General features: G+C 41.9%; 1 protein-coding gene across 1 annotated transcript in view; it reads right to left on the reverse strand.

The window, feature by feature from the left end:
- Positions 1-19,738, reverse strand: part of mpp7a (MAGUK p55 scaffold protein 7a) — a 124,267-nt gene extending 104,529 nt beyond the window's left edge. Inside the window, exon 1 of the mRNA XM_046371961.1 lies at positions 19,450-19,738. The gene's annotated coding sequence lies outside the window, so the exon portion shown is untranslated. The remainder of the gene's footprint in view (positions 1-19,449) is intronic.
- Between the last annotated feature and the right edge of the window lie 130 nt (positions 19,739-19,868).

A 19,868-nucleotide genomic window follows, 5' to 3' on the forward strand; every position in this document is an offset into this window, starting at 1 on the left:
CTACATCCTCACCAGTTTCTGCTGGAGTGAGTTACTCTACCTGGAGTGCTCGGGTGACACAGAGAGAGACAGCTGGTTTGACAGACGGACAAATGGGATGAAACAGATAAGAAAGCAGTGATGTAACAGGGGCCAGCAGGGTGAAGTCAAGCGCTTCTCGTGCACATAGACACACACACACATGCACACCCGCTGTGTGTGTTTGCAGCACATGTTAACAGAGCTGCAGCGGGAAGTGGAAGTGAGCCAGATGTATAATTGATGGAGCTGGTCGCTGGAGGAGAAAGATGGAAACAGTCAAAAGAATGACAGATAAGAGGGTGGGACGCAGGTAAAAACAGATGTGAAAAATTTTGAAAAAGAAAAGAGAGAAAGAGTGAAAAAAAAAAGAGTGCAAAACTCACTAAGTCCCATCAGTCCACCTGTAAGCTGTCTATCTAACCACTCTAATGCTGTCTGGCCCACTCTGAGACAAAAATAACTCATTTTAGCTTTCACTGCCGCTAAAAATAATCCCTTACACTATCAACAAGCATTTGTGTTAAATTTATGGACTCCAGGCACGAAAACTTGTCACGTGAGGCCAGCTTCACTGCCGAGGCTGCAATCCTGAGGAGAGGTGATCAGCTGATGCTGGTATGCTGCAGAAACGGGTCCACGTTGGCCGATGACTAACAAGAAACGGCAGTACAGAAAAGCCAAATATGTGTTATAGACAAATACGGACATATAGAAAGGTTCCACTTAGTATATATATTGGAACCAACAACCTTTTAAAAGAGATCCCTATCAACAAAACAAGGATCACACAGAACTGTTTGAGCTCTACAGGTGTCACACCGGAGTGTGCAGCTACAAAAGAAGCCAAACTTTTCGAAAACATTAAAACTTTAAAAAATGCTAAATGTTGTCTAAGTGCAAACAGGCTTTAAAACTTTATCTAAATAAACAAAAGTAAATATTTGATCAAAGATTATGTAAATAAAGATTAAACAACATTGAGTATTTGCCATGTGTGACAGTTACAAAGCTCACTGCAAGCACACTGATGACCATTTTTTAATAATTAGAAGAGCTTATTGAGCTATATTTGTACAGATATCAGAGAGGTGCTGCTGGCACCCACACAACAACCTGCCCATGGAATGGAATAGGATTTTAAGATCATATGGTGGCTGTTTCTTAAGAAATTTGATGTGTAGCCATAGTTCTGACTCCTCTGTATGAGATCGGCTCTGCCCCGGGGAAAACAGGGAAAGGGGAAGTTTATTGGAGCTCAGGTGGCACAGCTAGGACCTCAGGAAAGCCGGAGAGTGGACGGAGAGGGCCAAAGTTGGATACCCAGTTAGGTTACACTTATGAAGACCCAAATATACAGTGCCTTTGAAAAGGATTCATCCCTTGGTTGTTTTCCCCTTTTATTGCTTTTATAGACTGAATTATAGCCATTATAATTTGGCTTTTGTTTTTGACAAAAATCTATACACACACACACAAACTCTTAAATGTTAAAGTGAAAACAGATTTCAGTCTGTCACTTTAAAACGGGCGAATATTTATGCGATCACTTATTGTACATTACATATTTTTATTTAATTGACATTACTTTGTAGAAATTTTGTTTTCAATAAGGTTTTTTTGTACATTTTTGTGAAAAAAAGCCAAACTGTATTGACATTGATTATAAATGCAACAATAGGGGAAAACATCCAAAGGGGTGAACACTTTTTATAGGCACTGTACATGCTGTACATGCTATCAGAGGAGATGGAAACATAAACATTTAAGTGATATTTTGGGACCTGAGCTACTAGCACAACCCTTCATACTCAGTGAGTTATTTTGAGGTTTAAAATAAGTGAGGATCAGAGTCAGTCCCAAAAGCAGCAAGACATTCACATGCATCAGATACCAGATAACAAAACTAGCAGTCAAAAACAGGAATTTTATTTTGTTAATCCACATTATATCTAATACATCCCTTAAAAGTGTACATATTTAAATAGACTAAATTCTAAAATCAGATTTGAAACTGCTTTTCCACACTAATTATGATTCACAAGCATAATGTCAATCCGTCTTTGTCCTTCACCTGCACCACACAGGTGTTTAAACAGTGTTTTCACTATTGCGGACACTGAAAAGTAATCAGAAAGAGCCACGCCCTGCTCCACCAGCAGCACAGGTGCTCCAGCCTCCTCTGAGCGGAGACAAAGACGTGAGACTGAGAGGGAATAATGAGTTAACCTTCATGTTTCAGCTTACAAAATAAGACGCATGCCACATCCCTCCTGCTGTGGCACAAAAACATCACTTGTAGCGACTGATAATCCTGGTGCTAAGCTGCTTATGATAGAAAACAAACAATTATTAGATGCCACCCAGCTGGTGATGTTGCATCATTTGTGCCAGATAACGGACTTCAGAGGGGCAAACAAATGCCCTGCACTGAGGATGTGTCCATTCAAATCAGAACAGATACTGGATTCTAAATAATTAAGGAATTTTGGAATAATGCAGCTTAATCAGAACTTTACTCCACGCTCAGTATTCATTTCAAAAACAGTTTATGCAAAATGAGAGTCAGATGCATCAGGCAGAAGAGGGAAAGATGTAATCATTATAGTCATATTTGTGATTGTCCAGTGGCTTTCCTCACAAAAAGGCAAAGAAAGCCTATTCACAACCTCCTCAAAAACAGGATGTAATGTGTTTTTGCTACACAGTAACAGCCCTTTATATACCACATTCTTCATCCAAACCACCATGCCAGCCACCAGAGTTAAGCTTCCTTGAGGCGTTCACACACAGGGCACAGTCATGCCCTGCGCCTCCTTCCTCCTGCCCAGGACACAAACTACAGGTGTAAATCAGCCAGGGTGACAGCTCTCCCATCCGCACTGTTACTCACTCTGGCAGGAGAATTCCAAACCACTGAGCATAATCAATGCTGCCTCGTCCTCAATCACACTCCCTCACTCTCCCACACAGAGCCCAAAGACAGTCAAGGCCTGTTAAGAAGCTGTTATGAAAAGGGGGCAGGTTTAAATGATGTCTGTGTCTGTGAATAAGGGAGTTAAAAAAGACAGTGAGAGAGTTTTGCTGAATACCAATGTTATCCCAGGGAGTTTCCACAAAGTGCAACACATGCCCAGTGCTGCCTGTCCTCTCATGTACTTAGACCATTTGGTGAGAAAACTTTACTGTTGCCATTTAAATCACACTCAGAAGAAAAAAAAAAAAAAAAATCAAGGTTATCCATTTCCTACATGTGTTCGTGCTCGTTTCCCAGCAAAAAGAATTGTCAGCGTGAGGTGGAGAAGATTCCAATATATAGCAATACTGGTGCATCTGGGCCTTAAAGGAAATATCAAAGCCTTGGTTTCCTGGCTACGGTTAAAAAGCAGAAAAAATAATTGCTTATCACAGTAGACCTTTGGGACTGGACAGGGACAATGCCACTCCAATCTCCTCCTCACAGACCAGGGTTTGTGTTAAACTCTCAGACTCTCCGGTCAAACAAACACACCTTTCTTTTCTCCTTCACACCCAGCAGATGAAGTCTCTACCATTCTGCCCCCTTTTCTTCACTTGTCCATTACGCGCTTTGAGTGGACATTATGTTCCCCTAGAGAGTAGTGAAGTAAGTCCTCGAAGTGACCCAGACCTGACCCTGACCGGGGACACACAAGACGGGAGGACAGATGGGCTGCAGCAATCACCAGCTGAGCCCCACACTGACCCCGATGACAAACAGCAAGCTCAAGTGTATATGCATGCAACCTACACAACCTGCACTGTAAGCAGAAACACATGGCAAGACCCTCCATCATTAACTGAGGAAAGTAGGAAAAACAAACACCTTCCCCTACAAGATAACTGCTGGCAGGAAGATAGCCATGATGAGGCTGAAAGCTGTTGGTGTTTTAAACTGAAGATGCACCAATCCAACAGCAGTGCTCTGAGTTTCACTCATCCATCCTTACTGTGTGGGACTCAAACTATTAAGCATGGATCTGTCACATCATGGTCAATAATCCAATCCACTTAATGGTGGACTGGTTTGATTTGGCATATCATCCTGCATCCCTGGATGAGTATAGTATCCTGCATCCCTGTTTTAAAGCATTAATATTCCACACAAAATGAAGACTTAAATATAAAGATACACACTTTCCTCCATGCTACCTCAGAGTACTTGACTGCCCTCTTTTTTGATGACTTGTCTGCAAAATAAAAATTCATTTTCACCAGATCAAGTGTTCTCTCGTTCTGTAGCGGCTGGGAGGCTAACCTGTTAATTATGCAGACTGCAGTGACCGCAGGCAATGCTAATGCCCTTGTTGTACAAATTGAAACTTGCTAATCATGTACAGCGAGACTGTTTACAAAACAAACATGCTTAAGGAGTCAGCTGTAACTTTGTTGATGCTCACTTCTCACCAAATGGAGAAAGTCTGATGGAGCAGACGGAGAAAGGTGATGATAGTGTGTGGTCAGCTTTGCATTAAAGCTGCTCCTCTGGGTGCAACAAGGCAGCTGTCGGCCAGGCTGCCACGGTCAGCGCAGCACCAGACTGGCACCAGAGCCGCCAGCAACCACAAGCTGACACAGAGCGGAGGCGGGAAGACAGACGGCCAAAGCAAAGGCACTCACTTAAAAACTGGTATACAGTAAATACACCCTGCAATGATGAGATACCTTCCATCCATTCATCCATCCATGTTTTGACTGGCAGATAAGTCATGTAAAGATCTAACTGTTTGTTTGTGACAACATTCTAATATACAATCTTTTTTGTGTTTAAAAACTACACAAAAGCTGTTTTTAATACTATTGAAAGTGCTGAAGCTATAACAAACGGATTTATGTTTTCATTCATATTGTTAAGCTACCCACATATTAACATTATTACAAATGTGCTGGTATGCACTTTCTGTACCAGCACAGTCTGTGGACTGTTATTTATTTTTATTTTTATTGTTATTATTATTATTATTTGGTGTGCATGTCAAAATAAATATTAAGTAACATTTTATATACTGGTAAAAGATCAAAGTTTAAAATTCTGGCGACCTTAAAACAGTACTTGGAAACTTTATTCACACAGTGAATGAGACAGTGTCAAACGAGGCTAAGTGTCTGTGTAGGACAGTGTGGGAATACTTCTCATAATCCTTTCAGCACATCACACTGTCATGATTTTATTATCCCTAGAGAGGTTGGACATGATCACAAACACACACATCTGTGAGAAGATGGGATGGATCAATAGAATCGATCCTGACAACTCAGACTCATAATCCGCAAAGACACACAGCCTGACCTTGAGTTGACTTCAAACTGCAAAACAGCATTTTCCACAGCAGAGCAGAGCAAAGCAGTCCCCCTCTCTCTCTCTCTCTCTCTCTCTCACACACACACACACACACACACGGCATGCTGTCAGTACAGAAGTATCATCGTTGCGTCCCCTGGCATGGTGACAGCAGCCATAATAGAGTGTCAGAGATCACAGGTCAGCCTGCAGGGTAATACCGTGTGTGTGTGTGTGTGTGTGTGTGTGTGTGTGTGTGTCCTGGGTGCACAAGGGCAAAGGGGTGCCAAGCCTTTGGCCTTAACAAATCTCCTTCAGCCTGATCGCTCGCCTTGATAGAGACCCATTACAAAGTCGTTAAACTCTGATTTTCCCCGTGATTAGACGTGCATGTACTCGAAAACTCATACACAATCGCTGTATGAAGCGGCGCCAACTGCAACAGGAGCTCAGGCTAATCCTGGCATCGCCCTTGCATTGCTTCTCTTCTACTCTGAAGGTGTAGAAAAGACCCAAATGTGTCCCACAGTAAAACGTAAAGATGTCCAGGCTGTCTCCCTCCAGCTAAACGATTGGCGAGGCGATGAGGAGGGCTTCGTGACAAGACCGGGGTCTGTTTCTAGAGTCAGAGGAGTTCTACAGTAGAGTGGCAGGGTAAAGAGGGTAAGCAAAAATGATGATGGGTTTTATAGCATCGCTGTGACTCTGTATGTGTGTGCCCCTGTCTGGCCGCAGATTCCTGCCCTCCTGACTCTTGATCAAATGAGTGTCAAGCAGAGGCTCGGCAGAGCCTGACGGAGCAAGAAAAGAGGATTATAACGTGATCTGAACATCTATCCAGCTCCACAACACATTTGATGGATCTGATTTCAGACAAAAGGCATCGGCACGTTTGTACAAGTTTTGTGCACTCTGTGAAAAACCAGTTCATAATCCTTTTGGAACCAGAGTAAGATAGTTCAAGCAATGACTTGTGAAAACAGGCCTGTCTGCAATGTGTTAGAATGGCCACAAAAATGTTTTAGTTGTGATTTGCACGGTCTACTATGGGATAAAAAGCCCTGAAGCCTTAACTTTCTAAGAGAATGAGGAAATGAGATTCATTCATTCCATGGCTTAATATGGCATAATATGGCATGCAGGGACACTTATTACATTAGACAAACTACCTTCTGTTGTCACAAAACAACATCAGTAACATCCTGTGTGTGCTGACCTCTTGAGAATAAACAACAATCCTTTAAGGTTTCTGAAGTGTCTTAACTATTTTGGAGCCCAAATTGTGACACTTGGGTCCTCAGTCACCCATCTCTTCCCCAACCATGACTCACTCAAAACAGCCACCAATCATGACTAAAATGTTTGTCTTCACTGCAAAACATAATAAAGGAAAACCAAAATTGCTTAAGGCATCTGTAAGTTTCAAAATGAAGAGTCTGTTGGATTGCTTCCTAAAATCCCCTTCCATCCACACCCTTCTCACATTGAAAAGTTTTCGTAACTTTCTGAAACTGACACTCCAACAAGCCTGCACGCTTTAGCAGCAACTGGCCAGGTGAGATGAAGTGAGAACATACACAGGGTGTGTGCTTCCATCTCAAGTTTCTTTTTTCTTTGTGAATTTAAACAAAAGCAACACTGTGACATCTTAAGAAAAGGGACTGCAAAATTGCTTTATTATATCCATTATTGCCTCTCTTTATGACAGCAATGTGGTCATTCTGTCATGAGCGTGTTAATTCTTCAATTTGTATTTGGTCGGTGGTCCTCATGTCACAATAAGCCTTTCAGTTGTAAACCTAAATTACTTAAATACATCAACAAGCAGAACTGGGCACTTGAAGAAGTGAAATTTCTCATAGTTGGACTACTGAGAGCTTCACTCAAATGAAAACATGCATGCTTCATCATAAGCCTTTCTTTCCTGTGTTTCAATTGACTCACTTTCTGATGGTCATTCCTCACTCCTCAGAATGAGAACCAAACCAACAATGGGCGAGTTATTAAATGCAATCAGCAGTGAGACTCTGAGAAAGGAGAAAGACAAACAGCAGTATCGGGTTTACGTGCAGTAAGATAGCTCAGCTGCTCCCTGTCGCTGGTTAAGTGTTGGTGTGATGAATTCACCTGAAGCAGGGAACAGGGAAGAGATGACAGGATGATTAAGTATAAAACCCAGAGATGATTCTCTGTGTGCTCACTTATTGTGTGAGAGGCCCTCCTCCTTTATCTCTCAGTTGGCTCCATCAATTAACACATTCCTTCACCCCACTATGCGGTACATGGACATATTAGAGTGAACATAAGGGTGTGTGTAAGCCCATTTCCCGGTACCCCTTATCATTTTGCATGGGCTCTGGTTGCTAGGAAAAAGAGAGCAGACATAAAATAGGGAGGCGGCGCAAAGAACAATACCTCTTTTGAGTATCATCAAGGGTGCCCCAAACTCTAAATGTGACTCACCTCATTTAAATATCATGGGGCCTGAAGTGACGGCCAAACAATGCACTGAAAAGGGTCATCAAGGGACTGAATGTGTGTGTGATTCTGCTTGAATTTGAGTTTCAGATTCACTCTTCCTGTAATTGAGGCAATTGCTTCCAATTCCTTTCAGCATTGTGCTCCATTAGATGTTGGTGCATTGCCCGAGTTGAAAGACATTTTGCCTGGACAATAATGATCCCAACTGTCTATAACAGCCTTTATAAGTGGCTAAGCAGCACCTGTCAGCAGCCTGATAACAACATACACACACACCAGAGGAAGAAAATCCCACACGCACCAATTCATCAAATTTCCCTGCCACCAACATCACTCACTCACTCTTATCTCCACTTGTCTCTCTCTCTCACACACACACACACACACACACACACACACACAGCCAGTACTTCCTCCTCCACTTCAGTGGAGAGGTATCACTTCCTACCAAAGCTTCCCTGTCATCTCACTGCTGCTTTTGTCAGTGAAATTGGAGACATTGCAAAGCAGTTTGCTAGGCCTGGAGTAAAACATGAAACTTTCTAAATGACTGAATAAAAGAATAAAAGATGAGTCTTCCCAAAGCTCACATATAGCAAGGTTTAATGTAAAAACATGGTATGGGATGGCATGGGATGTCATAAGTTTCGTCTTCTCTCTCAAGGCAGAAAGAGCTGATACCAAAGGGATATTAACACACATTTAAGTAACATACCAAAGGTATATTACTTGAATGTGTGTTCATCTCCTATTGAACATAAGTCACTTAAAAAAACTAAAAGAAGAAGAAGCAAAACCATCTCTCATTTTTTTTCAAATTCTTCCATGGACTTTTTATAATGCATTAATGAAAAACGGCATAAAAGCAATTTTCCGATTTCGATAGCTGATTTTTACTCTTAAAACGTTTAATTAGGTTAAGTTATACAGAAGTGAACAACAGAACAGAATCATACATTACCAAACTGCATGGTGTTTTAACACCTCTTCAGTTTGCCTTGTTTGGTTTCCTATGAAATTTAAGGAGTCATTTTAGTCACCGGTGCAACCAGAATGAATGTTGTTACTGCGTCCCTGGTTTTCTTGACCTTTTACAGCGCAGAAGCCTTATATTACTGAAACCACTTTTGGGCCTAACTGGGAACCTAGTGACTCAGGAGGGAACTGCCTAGTTCATGAACTTCGCAAATGCTAAATAAACTCTCTCAGACTGGAACTAATCAGCTCGCCAACAGAGGAGAGAGAACCAGCCTGATAAAAGCTAAAAGGTCACTGTTGTATGAATACATCAGGTATAAAAATATGAATTCACAAATACATTTCCAATCCACATTTCCCTGATACGAGTGTGCAAATAGGAAGCAGTGATCTCTGTAACACATTGATACTTCTTGACTTTTTTTGGATAACATATTCTTGGAAATAACCTCATGACTGGCTGAGAAAATATCCTTAGCAAGTCAGTGGAGGAGTACCTGGCTGCTATCATCAGCGAGAATGAGATAATGCTGAGAAATGAAGCAATCTGCAAAACTTCGCTGTAACCAGTGGACATACACACACACATCTTGCTGAAATTATTTTTGACAATTAAAATGCAACCCCAATATACAAAGGCAAATAGACTACTTTTGCATGCACACACACACACAGGACGGGTGTGACAGGGATGGCCAGCGCTGCCAGTGATAATCCTTATTTCTGTGAATGGTTCCACACAGTGAAACACTACCTCATTACACAACAACCCATTCATTTCTGCAGCTGTCTAAATCACATAGACCTACTAAAGTATTTTCCAGACCTTACTAGGCTTTGCTGACCTTCAAACAAATGACAAAGATGAAATTGTGTGTATCAGTACGGAATGTTAAATAGTATATAGTGTATATAGTGGAAAAAAAAATTAGTCATTGCTTTTCAGTTAATGTGTTTAATTGATCCCTAAAAACAGATTTTTTTGGCTAACTACAAGGCCATAAAACAAACAGAGTGCAAAAGATGCCACCGATGTGACTGACAGGACATGGCGAACTGACCCTTAACCACACACTCTGCAAATATAGCCCAATACACACATACATATACACACACAGATTTACATACACACACACTCACCCTAAACAGCAAGCATTTCTGTCACAGTTGCTTAGACACATCCATTTGTTGAGGACACATTTACCAGCTTTCCCCTTCAACCCTGTTGAAGACTCATCACTGTCAGGAAAACTTAGATCTTCAGTGCTGTGGTATGAGAGGTTATTGGAATCCACAGGGCTCGACACTAACTTTTTCTCAACATTTTTTGTGATTCAAATCATCTCTTTTTCACTAGTGGCTTCATTTTTGGCAATGCCTGCATGTGTCAGCCAGTGTGGAGTGTTCTAAAATAGATACTGAGGTTTTTAATTCCCTGCTGAGAATTACTGTGTTTACAAACTGGAGCTTTCTCCATGAGGCATCATTTGGTGTCAGATGAGACTCCCTTACCAGGTAAAGATGCTCCAATTTACGTCATTCCTGTGCCTTTACAGGAATGCAAATGTTACTGCTGGAGAATGCAAACTGTGTAGAATTCATGAATGTCTCCTCAGTTATGATCTGCCATCCCAATAAACCGACACCTTGGGAACAAGGAGTATACAACTACATGGCTGATGATTTGTCAAGTGGATTATAGTGTACAAATTAATCCAGGCAGATACAAGTCTAGGCTGTTGGTAATGGGAGAATTCAAGCACCAGCATACCAGAGAGGGCACTTCATTGTACTCCTACAGGAAGACTGTCTCACACGGCTTTTCAAACTGGGATCAACCTTGACAAAAACCTGAGGTGTACTAACATACAGAGGCCGAAGCTTACCACCTAAAGTCGTATGTCAGGGGTGCTCAGCCCTCAGCCACCACAACCCAAGAGTCTGTGTATTTTTATTCTAAACACTTCACAAGCTGTTCTCACTGTTTATTAGTTCCTCCTTCTGGCTGAAGTTGTGCTTGTCAGCAAAACCAGGTGCTGTGGCGTTTGTTTGGAATAGAAAGTGCACTGTGGTGAGAACTACAGAGACTAGTTGAGAAGCATTATAAAGTAATCCGGCACAAGGGATCTACTGTTTACGTTTTCATACAGTGTTTCATCTCCGGGTTTGTTTTGACATTTGCAAGATTTGTAATGCACACATATCTGTGTTACTTTCTCTCTGGTGGTGGTAACATTGATAACTGGACAAAAAAATGCCACAAATGATTTCTTACTGATAAGGTAAAGAGATGTGTTTCTTTCTATTTGTAATAATGTAATGTAAGCCTTTTTTACTGCATTTTTTACACCATCCTTAACTCTGCAACCACTATTGACACTGTGACTAGTGTTCCTATATTAACCTTGCTCAATGATGATATCACACATGAGACCAACTTTTACAGTCCACTGGTAGAGGGCATCTTGTTCTCAGGTGGACTGCTGCTGAACACATTCCTGGCAGATCTTCCTCACAAGTTTCTGAAGCTTTAACACCACTTCCATCCTGTAAAGAAGCAGTCTGTTTCACAATGGCCCACTGGCACACAATACTCCTCTGTTCACCAGATGCCAAAAGCTCCAGTCATCACCCTCCATGCCACCCCTCCTTTGCTATCTATCTCAGTGCTTTCTCTCTGTATCTGCCTTTGCCTGACCATGACAGAAGCTGCTGATGGTCAGTCAGATTAGCATCCAGCCACTGAAGGGAAGACTTCAAAAGAAAGAGCTGCTTTGTTTCTATCTGGTGCCAGCGACCCCGGAAGTAAGAGATGAAGCTGGGTGGACAGAAAAAGCATTACAAGAGCCATTGTACTGATCAACTGCAAGAGTCTGGGTATGGAAGAGAACAAAGAAACTGACAGCATGTTGGTAATTATTGGTGTTGGTAATCTCATGCACCTGACTCCGTCAAAAAGACATTTAAACTTCAGTTTCAGGAACCATCACTAGACTATTACTTCAATGATTATTTGTCTTTAATTTATCACAGTGGATGTCTTGTTACTTCTACCGCTTAGTGACTTTGAAATGAAGTAAAAACATTGCATCACATCTGCTGTAGGTTTCGAGTTATCCAGTGACATGTACAGCAGAACTTTAACATATTGTACTATGCACTACAAACAAACTGCGACCCATTGAACCAAACCCAAGCTCCACCCTACAGAGCCCATCTATTCAAACTCTATTCAAATCAAAACCAACAGTACAAACTGCATTATGTTGCAGACACAGCCATTACAAAGTGACTACTACTCCTACACACACTGCTGCATAAACACCACATGGCCTCTGTTATCAACGTTCGACAATCCAAAACAAGCTATAAATATCACACTTTCATTTCACCAGAGCCAAAAACCTCCACTCAAAGGCATTCCCATAAGGTTACTTAGCAATTAGTGGTGAACTAAAGAATATGTCAGCAGAGAAGTCTATTCTTTGATATGAGGGTACAATATGAGCAGAGAAAGATTACAGCTGTTTGAATCTTAAGATGCTTCTTAAATAACAGGCAAATACAAAATTACATCTATAGCAACGTGAAGCTCAAATTATGGTAGCTATACACACTGGTTTTGTTTTGGACATTTCACGTCTGTTGTGGCAAAACTGATTATCATAAACTGAAAACTGGTAAATGCTACCTAACTTAAAAAAGCAAGCAGAATGTTCAGGTTCAGTGTCTGGAAGAGCCCATCACACCACAACTTTAAATAGCACAGACAGGCAAAAAGTTAAAAAATCAAGCAATATGAGGAAAAGGTCTTGACCGATTCAACAACGCATAAGTCACATTTGAAAGAAGCACCAACAGCAAATCAAACACAAACACAAGTAAACGACAACATGAGAAATGCATAAACAGCACAACAGATGTTTCTGAGGACACTAAAGACACCCAAATGAGCTACTTGCTGAAATCAACCATTCCTCAGTTTTCCCCCGGAAACTGGTTAGCAGGCACGGAAAGCGCTGCTACTAGATGTTGGTGTTAACAAAAATACATGGTGACAAGAAAATGGTGGTGTTAAACAGGTGTAAACATTACAGTTGGCCGAACTGCATTCATCCGCTTCAGTTTTATAGTCTCAATACCGTAAATGAACACATTATCTTAACTGAGTTGGACTAGAATAGACCAGAGCTGTCATTAATATTTTTAGTAACACCTGCGCTTTTCCTGTTAAGTAAGGCAAAATGTCCACTGTAGGAAGGTCATCTCATCATCTCATTTTCACCCCTTTATGAGAGGGACAATGTGCTATTTCTTCTTTCAAAAGTTACATAAGCCTCTTTGACACAGCTTGTTCAAGTTGATACTATCGTGCCTTTATTAAGCCTCACCATACCATCGCAAGTCATGTAATGGTGGGTGACTTTGTTGCCATGATGCCATCCTATGAAAAGAAAGTTAAAACTGAATTACTTAGATACTGGACTTGTCTGTTGGCTGACATAAGTAATGGCTAACATGAGCTAATGGGGATACTGTTAAATTTTAAATAAAGTAACTTACATGACAAACAGACCACAGAGTATAGCACACAGAGTCCCATTGGCTCAGGTAGCTCATAATCCTATCCCCTTGTCTGCCATCATCCAGATCGAATAGTTTAATCACGTGGGCTAAGCCATCAAAGAGCGACGACTGCATAGTTAATGGTTCTAATAGGTTGCTGTAAAGGGGTATTCACAGTTAAATCATTGTAATTGCACTCAATGAGCAACAAGGGAACAGACAAGAGACTGAGCCAAGTGGACTAAAGAAAATTGAAAGCCTGTCCGATACACGCACACAAACACACAGAAGCTTGAGAACATGCTTTCAAGTTCAGAGACAAAAGCATGCATTGACACACACATGCACACAGGGCTCCTTTTGCCAACCAAACCTTTACGTGCCTTTGAGGGCAGTCGAGAGGCAAATTAGAAATGTTAACAGGCAAATGACAACTCAGCCTCAGGGGACCAGTAGCCAGCAGGAAGGGACAGGAGACACAGCCACAAGAGTACAGAGCTACAGCTGACACTACTTGAGACACCCCATGCACAAAGGGGGGATTTAGCCAGTGAAAACCAGTGCTGCTGTCTGGACGGAGTCCATGCCAACTAAAAGAAAACCCTCTTAGACTAATCTGCATTATTCTAGGCCTCTACATGACCCCAAGCACTGTCACAGTCCTGTTTTAACAAATCAGTGGGTACACTGCAATCACGTCAGTGGGGGAACAGGTATCTTGAGACATGGTTTAACTGAATGCAGCCATCCCACAGTAAACGTTGTTAAATGACGTTAGATTTACAGGGAGAATGTAATCAGAGAGGTAAGCAACTCTGGACCATCTGCCCTTTTCTCCCCTTATCATGTTTGATCAGTGCTTACATTGCCGTAGCTAGGAGGCCAAGACGAGTAATGTGGTCAAAGCCTGACCACAGGACAGCACAGAAAAAGCACAGGCCGTTCTTAAGGTTCAAATGGGGTTCAGTTCCTCTCCTGTTATATTACTTTTACAGTGACCTTCCCCTAAAGACCCCACAGCTGTTACAAATCATGTTGACAAAAATTGCACTGTTTGTGAGAGAAAAAGCTTGTAGCTGTCATTTGATACAAACAAACACTCACAGCAAGAAAGGAGCAGATGGTGGTGACATCAGCTTGTACTGTGTGCGTTACAACATAACCGTGGTCTCATTACCCTCAGATGAATTACAGTCTCAGTATCTTATGCCGCATGCCGGGTCAAGTTTCTGTTGCTGTCATCTTCAGAGATCAAGGCAAGGAAGGAAAACATGTCAAAGGACTGCCAGTATATGGTAACCAAGCTCACCGAGCACTCCAAATATCAACACAGGATACCTTAACAGTGAAACCATATGGTTCATTAATATAGCACCATAACACTGACACATGGTGAGTGATATATTGACCAGTGCCTTACCTTCAGCTGTAATGCACTTGTTTGCATACTTGACAATACTTCAGAGAAAGCCTAAAGTCCACAATAATAACACAAATACTAACCACAGCTACACAAATGCTCAGCGGTTGTTGTGATTTACTGGACAGTGTCCCAAGCAAGTACCCACTTTGGCCTATTTTGATTCTGTTCAGACCAACTCTGTTGAATTATTCACAGGGGTGCCATAAGGGGGACAGGCATAGTAATACTAGGCAGGGGCCATGCATGGAAAACCCTCATAAATAAAACAGCATTTCACAAATAAGCTTGTTGTCAGTCAAGTGGACCCACTGCCTCGCTATGTAAGGCTATAGCCCTCACCGGTGGCTGGCAAATTGGCTACAAGCTGTTGCAGACGTACATTATGTCTCCTCTTGAATGTGCAGCCATTCAGCAGTGTTTCTACTTACAAAAACTGGTGAACATCTCATTTGCAAGATTAAGATCAAGGCATTTTGTGTAGTATTCCCACTGCAACAAATTGCAGCAGTTCCTGTTAGCCCAAAGCTCACCACTAGAGTTAGGCTACACATATATCTGAATAAGAAGACCACTGTACTTTGTAAGTGGAGCTTCTAATAGTTTAAGCTGGAGTAAAATAGTGTCCCATAACAACACACCACATTTTCCAACCACTCGTGCCGTAAAACATTATAACTTTAACTTCTCCCAGAGGGTTCAGAGTAGGAGTTGTTTTGCCACGCGCAGTACATTTATTAATGTTACCGCTGTTCACTTAGCCTCTCGGCATTCTCTACAGTGTGTCAGGAAGGCAGCATGTCTGCACGGCGAGAACTGCATTGGAGCCGGACTACACTGAAGCCAAAGCAGGTGTCTGGTGGCTGGTATCTGCTTAGTGGCTCATTCCTCCACAGAGTTAAAGAGGTTTGTGAGGTGCTGAGGGAAACCCTATGCCTCTATAGGCCGGGCAAGGGACAAAACAACACAGCATCACTGCTGGTGATGCTCATCAACACTGAACCTGCCAGGCCCCCACCAAGTACATCACTTTAATCTTTGCATCAGGGCAGCAGGAGGCTCACAAGTCCACTGTGGACTTGCAACTCAGATTAGTGATACCATGGATGGTGATTATGCATGGACAGCAGGGTGGATGGATGAACGGAACGATGGAAAAACAGGTGGCTGGATGAGTAAAAGAATGAATAAAAGAACAGTTAGATGAATGGATGAGCAAATAGATGGAAGGACTGATGTATCAGTGGGTAAAAGGACGTATGTTGTATGCTGCTAAATTCAACAGAACCATAACAATGACTTCTACAGTCAGCATTAAACCAAATCAGAGCGCTCACTCTGATCTCTGATCTCTTACACTCACGGTAAATTTGTTCTTCTGGTTTCTGAAGGTTTGCTTACATAATCAGAGGTGCAGTGACTGCAGTTTTCTAGGCCAATTCTGATTTCCATTTTTCTGTAACCTGACGATACCAATTTTTGCCGGCTGCAATTTTCAAACAAAAATCAAATTTTCTTCAATGCAAAATTTTACTTTCATGATAAAAGAAATTATTAAAATTTGCATTTTCCTCTCAAAGCAATTGGAAAGAGCAACAAATAACGATTAACTGAAAATGAGCTGTATATCCAACTTTATCTGACATATTTCATTTTACCAAACTAAAGCAGGCGCAACAGATTTATATAACAAAAGAAATGTCAGTTACTTATATTATTTTACAGTATGCTTAGAAAGATAATTTACCAGATTTCTGACGCCTCGATTCTCAACTATGGAGATCAGCTGATCATACAGGGTCATGAATTCCATAATTTTCATAATTGCTTTGGTCTTTTCACTGCTCATACCAAGAAAAGCCAGGAGAGGATGCTGGTGAAGAACTTGTTAGCATGCAGCTGCAACGTAATTGGCTGCACCGCTGTGCGTAGTGACCTGTGGCGCATGAGTACAACGGACCAGCTTAGAATCAGAGATACAGAAGACTGGACGGCTGGTCTTCAGTCTGGGCCAAGCACGCTGAAAACTGGCCAATTCCAGTCCCTGGCCAGTTGATCGGTGCATCTCTATATATAATCTTATCACTTTCTAGTGGTCAATTTTACAACAAGGAATCCAACCCTCTGCTCAAGTGTAATCATGCATAAATCTGACACTGAAGAAATTGGAGAAATATGCAGTATGAAAAACGTTTTAATGTCTGGCTACAGACTTCATATAAGTGGATTAAGCTACGGCAACAAAATACTTGTATTCATATTTCATATGATGCCAAGTTTAGCAATGGCTGGTAGTAAAGTAGGTTCATCTCAAAATGTCAGGAGGCAGTGCTCAGAGACCAGAGCCTGATGAGGAGGCACAGAACTCACTATGAGCTAATGCTGCTGAAACACAGTCACTATTAAGTCACTTTACATTCTCTGGTTGCTTTAGTCTTTAGATTCTCTTCAACTTCAGAAAGAGTACACTCCTGTAGGAACACAAATTTCAAATTGTTGTAATCAAGGCAGACAAAATGAGAAGAGTGATTGCATGCTGCTTGCGTAACATCTAAGATCAATGATGTAGTGACACTTTAAAACAGGTTTAAAAACCTCAGACAAGGCAATAGTGATTCTGAGTGAGCTGATAATGATCCAAATTAATGCTTGGATTCGAAGTCTTAAACCACTGTATCCGATCCTCCCTTAAGCCCCAAGAAAATAGCCTTGCTGTTGACAAGTAGTTACAGAAGCCAAGTCTCAGCTTTGTCCCTGGCCATGAACAGTGCAACATTTTGTTGACAGGTTTCTCACCAACGCAAGGTAGGCTGTTGCAATGATAGGAAACATTTGTCTCAATCAGCAGGTTGCTTAGATGAAGTCTGGGATTTGAGTCTTGTGCGCATAGCATTCTTAGTTCCCACACCTCCCTCCTCCCTACTCAGTGACCCTCCACGCCAGGAACAAAACCCTGGGAATGCCAGCTATGCAGGGCTGAAGCTCGGAGACACCTGTTCAGACAACCAACACGGGGCAAAGCCTCCTACGCTGGGCTTCGTCTGAGCCCTGCATTCGGCCCCACCCTGAACTCGGCTGCCTCCATATACACACTGGGGACACAAATAATCAACAAACAAACATCTGTTTTCCAGCCCAGGCCAGGCCAGACAATTTCCCGGGGGCAAACCCTTGCGGGTCGCACAGACACTCTTTTCTTGTAGGGTGCAATTTATTTTTGAGTCTGTGAGTCCATTTACCATGCAAAAGGGGGGTAAAGGGTGGGGGGAGTTGGGTGGGGGGAGTAAGGATGCAAAGTTGTTGACCTCATACAAGCCTAAGTAATGAACTGCACTAAAATTTGAAATCTAATGATACTCTCCCTTCTCAGCTGCTATACAGACGAAAGGCCTCCCACCTTTTTCTGGGCAAGATTTAAAAGAAGAACTAGGCTATTCCCAGCGAGAGCATGGCGGACTGGCCAAATATGCAGACTAACTATTGAGGTTTTGGCGTTTACACAGAGAAATGTCAGCTCTCTAGAGATTCCTCTCAGTGACATTCAAATACGAGGAAAAGAAGGTCATCTTCTTACTGTCTGTCTCCGTTTTCTCACCGCCAGACCACAATAACAGTGATGAGGAGCCGAACGAGAAAAAATGAATGATGGAATGCAATGCACCTGGTAAGGTGCAAAGCCTGTCGCTTCACTGATGATTCATTTTACCTGTAAGGGAGATGCTCTTATTAATCTTAATGATTTTTTTTTTTTTTTTTTTACTGCAGTTGTACTGAATGAATTCCATATGTGCACTTGTGAAGTATGCAAACTGGTGAGGGAAGCAAATGAGTCAAAGTTATGATGTCCGTATCATTATAGATAATTTACAAATTTGAAGTATGCAGAACAAATGGCTGAGTCTGGATGTCATGGAGACTGGCCAAGTGCTGAGTCTCCCAGTAGGCTGCCAGCTCAGAGGCTTGGCGCTGTCAGCCAGTGACAAGCTCCGTGTCACCGCACTTGACTTTGCAGGGCACAAGGGCTGTGTATTCCCTCTGGTCATGCTACATGGCACAGTGTACTTCCTGGAGATTAGGCACTCCGTGTGTTTAGGGTGTGTGTGTTTTGTGGAAGTTAAGAGTTGTGTCACGAGGAAATTTTGTCATTATGGTTTGTACATATGTGAGCATGCCAAGTTTATTGTGGTGTATAAGAAGAGGTTCTGATGTACTTGTTACCATTACTAAGGCAGCTTTTCACACTACATTCACTTTACCACGGAAACATTCCGAGTTTTTTCATTGAAATTTCATTGGAACAAATGGCACTAAACGGTTATATTAGTGAAGAATCACACTTTTGTGTAGCGTCAGTGTAGTTTCTCTGTTAAGCAAAAGCTGTTTTATACCAAATGGTTGCTTTTATATCAGGCTCCGAGCTAGCAACAACAGATGTTCGTTGTTAGGTTACTTCATAAGCCCCTCCAAGCACCGCATCAAGTCTAGTAATATTGCTCCGTCATTGTGTGAGCAACTTAAGTTGCATTGGAGCTGTATTCTCTGCATTCTCCGCAGAGTCATAACGACATCTTCGACAGTTTCTGTTTTGGAAATTCCCACTGGTACTGCCTTTTCGTTTCCATCGGCTTGACAACCGTGAAGATAAATTTTTAGCTAGATAGAACAGATACAATGTGTTGGTACTCACTTTGCATAGGAGGTCGGAGTTGAATGGTTTCTTCTTGCTTGTCACAGTGTACTCCAGTGGTTCATTCTAACTTCTCAGTAGTTTTAATTCCTCTTCAGAAGCCGTGGTTTGGTTCTTTAAACCTGCTTAACTCATCTGCTCTTTCTGTGGCTGTATAGTGAACACAAGCTTTCAAAATGTTACGCCTCGACTGAGCCACTCTCCAAGACAGATAAAGTAGCCTGTTAAAGCGCTGATTTGGAAACGGTTTTGTTTATTAAACACAACGTTAGCGGATGTGTGTGTAGCAACACTAAGCTGTTCTGAGATCCGCACCGGACAGCGCTTTCACGGCTAGTCCGTCCAATCTGTTCCTTCATTGGTTAGTTTTACTATAAAGGCGTGCTCAGTTGTTATGTTCTTTATTTTTATTGGTTGTT

This window comes from Scatophagus argus, chromosome 18 (genome assembly GCF_020382885.2).
Source record: "Scatophagus argus isolate fScaArg1 chromosome 18, fScaArg1.pri, whole genome shotgun sequence".
Classification (NCBI taxonomy): domain Eukaryota; kingdom Metazoa; phylum Chordata; class Actinopteri; family Scatophagidae; genus Scatophagus; species Scatophagus argus.